We start from the raw sequence: 10,021 nt of genomic DNA, 5'->3' as shown, positions 1-10,021 counted from the left end.
AAGGTAATTCCCTCAACCATGGCCGAATTGACTCAAAAACGAATTTAGGGGTTGTTCTCTGCCTTCTCTAACACATATCTGAAGTGGAAATAGAAAATCCAGTTTTAAGGGTTTTGGACTGGAGAATAGGTATCTGTTATCAAAAAGACTACCTTACTCCAATTTTTGCCCCGCAAACGATCACAAAATGCCGAAACAGTACCGAACATCAACTCAAGTGTTATAAAGATGAGACCCAAACTGGAGGACACCTTTTCTCCCATATCAGACCATTTCCTGATTTTTGGCAATTTTTTTTTTAATGAATTGTAACATGACCCTACATTACATAGAAAAGTCACTATACTTGAAAATTATGTTGATTAAAAGTGTCCCTGCACTTAGACAAGAGCCGAGGAATGTTTTGGTTGCCTCCCACATTCATGGCTACATTAGAAATGCTCCCAATTTGGGGCCGTTACATAAGGTAGCACAGTGCAGTTCCGCGATGGTCTAAACCTATCTCACATTCCCTTTTTACAGGTGAACAAGCCGACACTTGGCGAATTCTGCTTCACAATGATAGGAAGAGCCGACATCAAAGGATAAAAAAGCGATGTCACTATGAATGCTTGGCTGCCACAAGCCAGTTATCCCTGTGGTAACTTTTCTGAAACCTCTTGCTTAAAACTCATAAAAGTCAAAAGGATCGATAGGCCATGCTTTCGCAGTCCGTATTCATACTGAAAATCAGGATCATGCCAGCTTTTGCCTTTTTACTCTACGTGAGGTTTCTGTCCATGCTGAGCTGGCCTTAGGACACTTGTGCTATCATTTGACAGATGTACTGTCCCAGTCAGACTCCCCACCTGAATCTGTCCTACAAGTGGATTACAGAGGGCCCCGGCAATGCGGGGCAAAGGGCAGGCACACCTCGGCAGCCCCTCGGAGGCTCTGGCACCCGCTGTCAGATGGACGGACCGACGAACCCCTTGGAGGAGGCCTGAGCCCGTCTCACCGAGGACCCCCCACTGCTCCTTAGCGCTAGAATAAGGAGACACTCCCATGTGGGGAGGCTCCCACTCCGTCTCACCGAGTAAGTTAAGAAAAGATCAGAGCAGTGGTATTTCATTGATGGTGGGCCATTTGAGGAGGGAGACCCACCTCCCACTTATGCTACACCTCTGCTATCTCCTTACAAAATCAGACTAGAGTCCAGCTCAACAGGGTCTTCTTTCCCTGCTGTCTGCTGGAGGCCCCTTCCCCTGCCTGTGGGTTTGCTAGACTACACAGGGACAGTGAGAATCTCATTAAACATTCATGTGCATCACTAATTAGATAATGATGCATTTGGCTAGTGATTGATTGGGTCCTCAGGTTGGGGCATGTCCACCATATAACCTTCCTTCATCCCCAGACAATGCCTCCTCATCACTGGATCCCAATCATTTGCGCTTGTGACAGATGTGTGGCGCGCCTTCTATATGGTACCGCCAGGATCTTATACCATTACCATTACCCTACCACCAGCAGACCTTTCTTCCATCTGTGGATCTTTGCGAGACCATGGTTGGTACGGCGAGGACGCCACTGGATGCTGGCAAGCTTGACCAGGGGCATGGTACCTCTTTATGCGGCTCTAATGCATCAGTCAGGAGCCCGTGTCTGCCTCCTCATGGCTCTCCTTCACTGAAACTGCACTATATTGTTCGATCCCTCTAAGGAAATCATAACCAGGGTTGCAAGGGAACTGGAGGTAAAGCCCAACCTTCTGAGAGCTGCCGTGCTGTTGGACGTTAACATCCCCCTCCAGTTGAGCAGTACCGCCTCAACAGTTGCAGTGTGCTGGGCTGCCCGCTAACATGCTGCCTCTTTCACTTCAGGGGTGTTATACTATTCAACCTTGCATGCAGCAGCTGAATACAGTGAAGTACAGTGGGGATCATGTGTTACCTGCACATCAAGTACAACAACCAAGGTCCCTGTGTTGATAAGAAGCTCTGACTGTCTCATAACTGGTCCTGTGTGCAATAATATCTCTTTCCCGACATGATAATTGGGACGTGCTCGTTGTATTTGCCCCTGGATGTAGTCTACTAGCCTATCGTGGCAGGCGACATGGATTTCATGAGTCAGAGCACAACCCTGGAGGACGTGATTCAAGGAGGTTGGGGTCCCACATCCACCCTCACAGCGCAGATTGGATTGCTGTACTGCATGTCCTCTCGATGATCTTTCAGGGGTGCTCTTGAGGTTTCCTCGCAGTTTAACGGTTCCAATGTATTTGGAGCTGCTGAGCCTGCCAGAACCTTCATATATCCACCTATGCGATGCTCCGTCAGCCTGCCTAGAGCAGCCCATCAGGCCTTCACCATCATATTGCCTACAGAGGTCAAGGATCCACTGGTTTGCCTCTATTCAATGATCCATCACCCTGACGCCCTGTATGATGGGCCATCTGGTCCGCTCCAAGCAGTCCACAATGTAGGGGTGCTGACAAAGACTAATCATCATCGGGCAAGTAAAGCATTTGATTCGGAGCAGGCGAGCTGCCCTGAGTGGCGGAACTCGGGTATAAAACGAGGGGATTCGTAGCCCACCACCCCTCAGCGGTGTGTGGAAAAATGCTTTAGGGGTGTCAGCTGGAAGGTGGAGTACATCCATCACTGCTGCCCTTACTCTCTGATTTAAGTCTTTAAGTGTACCCAAAGTTACCTCCGCTTGGACAAGTCCGTGGAGCAACTTCGGGTACACCATCTTGGTGTTTGCCCACAGCTTTTGCCGAGGGCACAAGGGCACAGGTCGTAACTGCCCAAGCAGCTCCCTCAGCTTGAAGCTAAGGGAGCTGCTTGGGCAGCTCTATACACTGTTTGAGAGGGCCTCCAGCCCACATCCATGCCTAGATACTTTGTGGTCTGAGAGGCACTAAGTGTGGGAATCACATGACCACCAGCAGTGCAGAACAGGTTGGCCGACCAGATGTATTTCTTGGCCTTCCCATCCCACACCACGGCAATAGATTTACACTTGTTAGGATTTACCCTCAGGCCAAGTTGATCCAGCCTTTGAGTGGCTGAGTCGATTAAGGCCTGAAGGGAAGGCTTGGTGGGTGACGTCAAGACAATGTCATCAGCATAGGCATAACTGACCACATGCTGACCCCCTAGCTTGACCTCCAGCTGGTTATCCAAGCTTCCCAGCACATAATCTATTGCAGCATTGAAAATTAGGTGGGAGAGAGGATCCCCTTGCCAGACTCCACTGGTCGGACTGATGGTCGTCCCCAGGGGGTCCAGTCTTGCAGTGCCACAGCATCTTATACAGTACAGGGCTAGAGAAGCCGGCATGCCAACTCTGCAAAGTATGGCCCCCAAGGCAGAGTGGGACAGTGTGTCTAACGCCTTTTGGATGTCCAACAACGCCACAAAAACATCGTGCCACCTCCTATAACCCTTATACAGTATAGCAATCGTCAAGTTTATGTTCTCGGTGCAAACGTCGCGAGGTCGAAATGCGCACTGCGTCCACGAGAACAAGTCTGCACCCTGGATTCGAGCAGCCAAGATCGAGCACAGTATCCTGACCACGTAAGAGGACACCGTGATGGAACGGAACCCGGCTGGCCCATCGGGTGTCACAGTCTTTGGTACCAAGGTGATCTTAGATGTTCTTAATCGCTCAGGGAGGTGTCCATGGATCAAGATTGCATTGAAAAGGAGAGCTGCCTTCACCGGCCCTAGGTTCCGTAGGTCAGCCAGGGTAGTCCCGTCTGGGCCTGGGGGTACTTACCCTCGCCTTCCTGAGAACCCCCTCCACTTCTTCGACAAAGATGAGAGCCAGCAATTCCCATTTCGGAGGACAGACCGGTGTGGGCACTGGACCATTCCAGGGGTGGGATGGAGTGCCATACAAATCTGTCCAGAAAGCAGTCTTCTCCTCATCGGCTTTCTGTCAGCTTTCCATCGAGAATGTCCCTGATGAGCTGGCCCCTGTCTTTCATCCACCTCCCCTGGGTTTGAGCAAAGAGTTGCTTCCTCACTCGTCTATGTCCCCAGGGAGGGGCATGCCCTGGTCTTCTACTTTGATCACCATTCACCATCGCTGGAGCCCCCCTGCAAGGGAGCTCCTCCAGCATCAGACGGACCAACTCACCTGGGTCATCCCTCTCTTTGATGGACAATTCAGCACACAGGGAGGAGACTGCTGCCATAATCTCCTCCCTCCAGTTTGACTCCTGAACTCCTTCTTGATGCTTCATGTCTCTGCCAAGATCTGGCCTCCTCTCCAGGCCGATTTCACCTTCTCCACCTTCTAGTGTCATTACAGTGTCTCCCACCTCACCCTCCACACAGGCAAGGCCTCCCTGCTGTTGTTGGGAGTGACCTGAGGTGATCTCCTCCACGAGGGCCTGGTGAGCAGCGGACTTCCTTCGGGATTTAATTGCATCGAAAGACCTATTCAGATAGGAGTCCATCAGCAGCTGGTTGATGTTTCTTGCTGCTGTTGGATTCTTCTGATAGACCTTTACCTCCTTGGAGGCTAGGAGCCAGGCCTCAGCTTCAGTCCATCTGGCCTTAGTTCTCATCAGCTCCCTGTCAGCGAAGTAGTGGTCTGGATGAGCACTGCGTTAGTGCACACCCACGCCCTTCTCCGTTCTAAACTGTCGCCCACAGACAGGACATACCAACTCCCCATCTGCATTGTCACGAGTACCTGATTCACCACTGTCAGACATAGTGGCTTGTATACAGCTCGTTAAAGCAGTCTAAATACAATATCGAACCAGGTCCAGTTGGTATGATTCGGATAATGTTAGCCTTTTGATGAAACCTTTAGGGTTACATCAGAAGTTACTAACTCTCGCCACTAGGAGGCATTAGCCAAGAGAGTCTTAGTTACTCCCGCCGTTTACCTGTACTTGATTGAATCTCTTCACTTTGACATTCAGAGCACTGGGCAGAAATCAAATGCATCAAGAACTCTCTCGGATCATCACAATGCTTTATTATAATTAGACAGTCGGATTCCCCTTGTCCATGCTAGTTTTTAGCCGGTCGCTGAGTGCCAGCCGAAGTGAGTCGGCCAGTGGGGGAGCCGTATCATCACAAGCAGAGCATCCCACACCCCATGCAGGGCTACCTTAGAGGGTACTGGTGGTGGCGCACCAAGAGGGCAGCCTGCGGAGGGCACGCATCACCCTAAGTGGCGCCCTCAGCCCAGAGGGGGCCCCGATTTGCTTGGGGGGAACGACATTCTTAGAATCTCATGCTGCCATGTGCTTTCCATGGAAGGGTTGCAGACACACTGGTCCGAGCTCGAGTCATCACGGGAAGCAGAGGCACCCACCATAACGGGAGCGACTTAGCCGGGGAAGGGATGGAAAGAGGGGGCCCATGCATCGACGGTCCATGGTGGCAATGGCAGTGGTGCACAGTGGGAGTGGCTGCCCGGCTTCAGAGAGGAGGGAGGCGCTTACAACGGCAGGGAAGCTGACCACTTGCGCCCTTTGGAAGAGGAGTGAGCACGGCCCAAGAACCGCCGGCTGGCAACGGGAACTCACCACGCACCACCGGACCGCCCCACACCAGAAATATTAACACCACCACCAGTGGGCCACCATGAAGACATACCCGCACCCAGGGCCCCCTCCTGCCACCTCGCTGCGCCTGGATGCCTCCTATCGAGGCCCAGTCCAGCGGTCACAACCAGGCTCCACTTCCAGCACAGGCCCAACTAACCCGGTATCCGCAGGTTTTTCCCCATTGCCAGGTCCCTGCTTTTCCACACCAACATGCAGTGTGGATCTTCTAGGTCTAAGTTACAGAATCTTAACCATATCCCCTATCGCCAACGAACTCTCAACGGGTAACTGTGGGCCGCGGCTGTCCCGTGACTTATGCTCATTACCTCGAAGAGATGGGCACTCACTGCAGGACAATGGGAGCCAGGTTTCAAACAAACTTTCATGCGCGCCCCAGCACACACGCACCTCCCGCCCGTGTATCGGGTCCTCTGACAGACAGGCTGATCCAGTCTGCCGACCATCACCAATGGGCCAAACCGCGACTTGTAAGAGGATTCCGTTCCACCTTCCATCCTTCCTTCCTACTGCCTTCAGAGAGGGGGCAGGGAAGGCCACGGCCACGCGCACCTGGGAGGAATTCGTCTAGTAGTGAGCAACCAGTCTCCCATCCCCGCTGCTACTACTGCTACTACTGCTACCATCACTGCCGCCGACGCCACCACCACTCCCTCTCTTTGAGAAGGCGGAGGATGACGACAACAACGACGATGAGCAGGAGTGGGAGGAGCAGAGCAGGTGACACAACACTACTGTGTATGTGCCACAGGGAGGGATACAGGCACCCCCTGCCTCACCACCACCACCACTGCAACCACTGCCGCCTACACACAGGAGGAGGGACGACGGGCAGCAACAGCAGCAGCAGCTGTGTGCAGGATAATAAAGCACGAGACCGGCAGCACCAGGCAGACCTTGCAGCGGGAGTAGTAGTAGCAGTGGTAGCACCGTTATTATACCAGTAGCAGTCAGTCAGTCAGCCAGTCTGTGGGAGGAGGACGGCAGACGCTGCTGCACCCCACCAAAACCAACCCCTTCTTGGACTGCTGCTGCTGCTGCTGCTGCTACTTGATACATGCTACCCCCCTACTCCCCCTCTTCTATCAATCAAGCCTCGTCATTACATCTACCAGGCATCGCACAGCCACGAAGTACTTGTCCCCAAAGCCGGCAAGGGCAAGGAATGCGTGCCTTTCCTCCTGACCATGTTATCATTAACAGAGGAGGACGACGGTGCTGCTACACCTCCATTGATCGTGCCGGGTGCCAATGCCCCGGTGGAGCTCTCCCAACCTGAGGAGCAGCCCCTCTGTGTTTTGCCTGGGCGGCAGACCCCCCCCCCATGCATCTCCGTCGCATCGTTATGTGCTCTCTCTTACATGCATGACTAATAATAGGATGATGCCGACACCAGCGACAACAACAAGGATAGCTATGCTGCCGCTGCTGCTACTGCAGTCATTACAACCACAGCCCACCAGCCTCATTAAGTGGCCCTGCACACCCTGTGCTGCACTGCGCTGCTTCAGCTGCTTATGGCGTTCATCATCATCAGTCATCAATTGGAAAGATGAGAGTGCACCGGGGGGAGGGGGATCGCCAGTTGTGCTGCTTGGAACTGGCTGGTCGTCTGAAGCCGTTACCACTTGACATAGTACAAGGCGTTGGCCTTGGGCTCAGGAGCGACTGATCCATGTCCAGTTGACGTTCACATGGAACTCTCCTCCACATCGGCCTACAAGGGAGTCTCTCGATTAGCTGCTACTACCACCAAGATCTGCACCAGTGGCGGCTCCAGTCCGGCTCACACCAAAACCTTCAGTGCTCACCACCACACCCTCCTACTTACCAGGGCTTAAAGACTTGTGTGGCAAAGCCTGTTGTGCCGCCAGCTGTTGAGTATCAGGAGAGTGCTTGAGCGCCATACCATTTTAAGGGATAGTTGCTTCAGCATGTGAGTTGTTACACACTCCTTAGCATATTCCGACTTCCATGGCCACCGTCCTGCTGTCTATAACAATCAACACCTTCCTTGGGTTCTATGGTCATTCATTTAGGCCCCTTAACTCGACATTTAGTTCATCCCACAGAGCCAGTTCTGCTTACCAAAACTGGCCCACTAGGCACTCAGTAATTGGCTTTGGAGCTTTGGTTGTGGAAGGCAGCGCCAGCAGCAACCCTTGAGGAGGCAAAGCCGCTGCACCACCGTCTTTCAAGAAAGCCCAGACACTCACCCATTTAAAGTTTGAGAATAGGTTGAAGACGTTTCTTCCCCAAGACTTCTAATCATTTGCCTTTACCAGCTGAAACTCATGTACGAGTGCCAGCTATCCTGAGTGAAGCTGTGGAGGGAACCAGCTACTAGATGGTTCAATTAGTCTTTCGTCCCTATACCCAGCTCTGACAATCGATTTGGACGTTGAAATTGCTCCGGACCTCCACCAGAGTTTACTCTGGCTTCATCCTGGCCAGGCATAGTTCACCATCTTTCGGGTCTCAACATGTCTGCTCAAGGTACTTGCCGGCACCTGTCACAGGTGGAAACAGGAAGGGAGCTGGTAGCCCCTCACCCGTCCCTCTGCAGAGGGCAGATACGGCAAGTCCCGGCTTGCGCCCTCCTGACACTGGAGGAGAGCGTGTACACGTGTTGGGTGAGGCAGCTGCCTCCCCAAGAGAGAGAGAGAGGACAAGATCCGCCGCTGTATGCACTCCCCGGAGCACTCAGGTGAGGGCCACCACATGCCGCCGGATGCCGAAATTGAGGTTGGAGGAGAGAAGGGAAAGGGACTCACCCCCTCTTTGCCCCTTCCAAGGGTGCCAGGCATGCTGCATAGCCAAGGGATCAGCCCCAGGAGACCCCGGCCACCTCCTTGCCAGCCAGCCTACCTGCCCTTGGCCCTGCCACAGCTTTTGGAAGAAAAGCAGGACAGTGGGGGAAGAGTCGGAGGATGAGAGAGGAGGGGCGGGGCCCCCCACAGTATCTCACTTTCATTTCACCTCTGGGTTTAGTGCACCCAATATCTCGCACACATGTTGAACTCCTTGGTCCATGTTTCAAGACAGGGTGGTCCACCGACTTAGCCATTGCCACAGAGGGAGACCGCGCGGTCGCAGACACTCCCGTGACCCTCAAAAGCAGCCCCCTCGCCACTCATTAATCCATCACAGGACAGAGTATGTCACAGGGGGTTTCCCCCACTTCCCGCCCAACCCCGCTACTGTCCCCCCTCGAACAAGGGGAAGGGAGGCAGAAGGGGGCATGGCGAGGTACCAGTCCGCCTGGGCCTTCGATGTCCCTGGCAATAGCTGCGGCAATCTATCTCGAGAAGAAATACGCCCTCCGGCGTCGGCATGAGACACCAGAGGCAGGCCAGCATCAGCACGAACGCTGTGCATGGGTGTCACTTCCCAGGCGGACCTCTTGGCCCAGCCAACGCCGTCAAGCTGAATTCCCTCATTTCGATCTACAAGTTCCACCCATTTAGGCTCTTAATAGTTTCACGTACTATTGAACTCTCTCTTCAAAGTTCTTTTCAGCTTTACCTCACAGTGCTTGTTCGCTATCAGTCTTGTGGTCATATTTAGCCTTAGATGGAGTTTACCACCTGCTTTAGGCTACAGTTTCAAGCAACTTGACTCTACAGAAAAGTCCTTTCCTCCGACTAAGGTATCCCTTACGGGTGAGTCACCATACGGGCCTATCACCATCCTTGGGTAATGAGCCACTTTCAAACGAGACTTAGGCGAGAATGGTCGACGTGCTGGACCCTCTGAAATGCAACACCCCTCGAGGATGCCTCAGTGAAGGTTCGAGGTTATGCGCTGGGCTCTTCACGGTTCAGTCACCCTTACTAAGGGAATCCCTGTTGATTTCTTTTCCTCCGCTTGTTAATGTGCTTAAATTTGGCGGGTGATCTCTCCTGAGATGAGGTCGTGACCAGGATTGATTATTGTTTGGTACTAGCAGGCAACCAACACCCTCCACTATAGCTTCTGCTGCTGCTGCTTACTGGCTCTCTGGTGTTATCAGTACTAATAGTAGTAGCAGTAGTAGTAGTAGTAGTAGTAGTAGAAGTAGTAGTAGTAGTAGTAGTACTCCTCGGTATGGTGGGCAGCTGCTGCTGCTACTGTTTTTCTTTTGGGCCTCACTGCTGCTGCCTGTATAATAAACATAATCGTGGAGAAGGCAGCAGAAGTAGGAGCACCAGCAGCAAAAAAAACGCTTTTCTCACCTGACACCAATGCACCACCACCAGCACTGGCAGCAACAGCAAGCAGCTTCTGTATACAAGCTTGTTTGTGTTGTCAGTGCACCCCAGTATGTACAACAATCATCGAAGAGGGCATCATGCCCAATCATCAGGCACGACTCCTCATGTCAGTCAGACTTCAAGTTTCACACGCACTACTCTGGACCCTTAAGGAGCTTGGACCTGTGTGTGGGCTGATCTAGGCCATCAC

General features: G+C 52.7%; 1 pseudogene; it reads right to left on the bottom strand.

Annotated features, from left to right (window-relative positions):
• Positions 1 to 207: 207 nt before the first annotated feature.
• On the bottom strand, positions 208 to 9,494 carry LOC145405179 (large subunit ribosomal RNA; annotated as a pseudogene).
• Positions 9,495 to 10,021: the final 527 nt, after the last annotated feature.

Source organism: Coenobita brevimanus, chromosome 65 (assembly GCF_032717465.1).
Source record: "Coenobita brevimanus isolate Jiangsu-jjx chromosome 65, ASM3271746v2, whole genome shotgun sequence".
Taxonomy (NCBI): Eukaryota; Metazoa; Arthropoda; class Malacostraca; order Decapoda; family Coenobitidae; genus Coenobita; species Coenobita brevimanus.
Note: the sequence above shows the minus strand (reverse complement) of the source record. Positions and strands in the feature narration are given on the sequence as shown.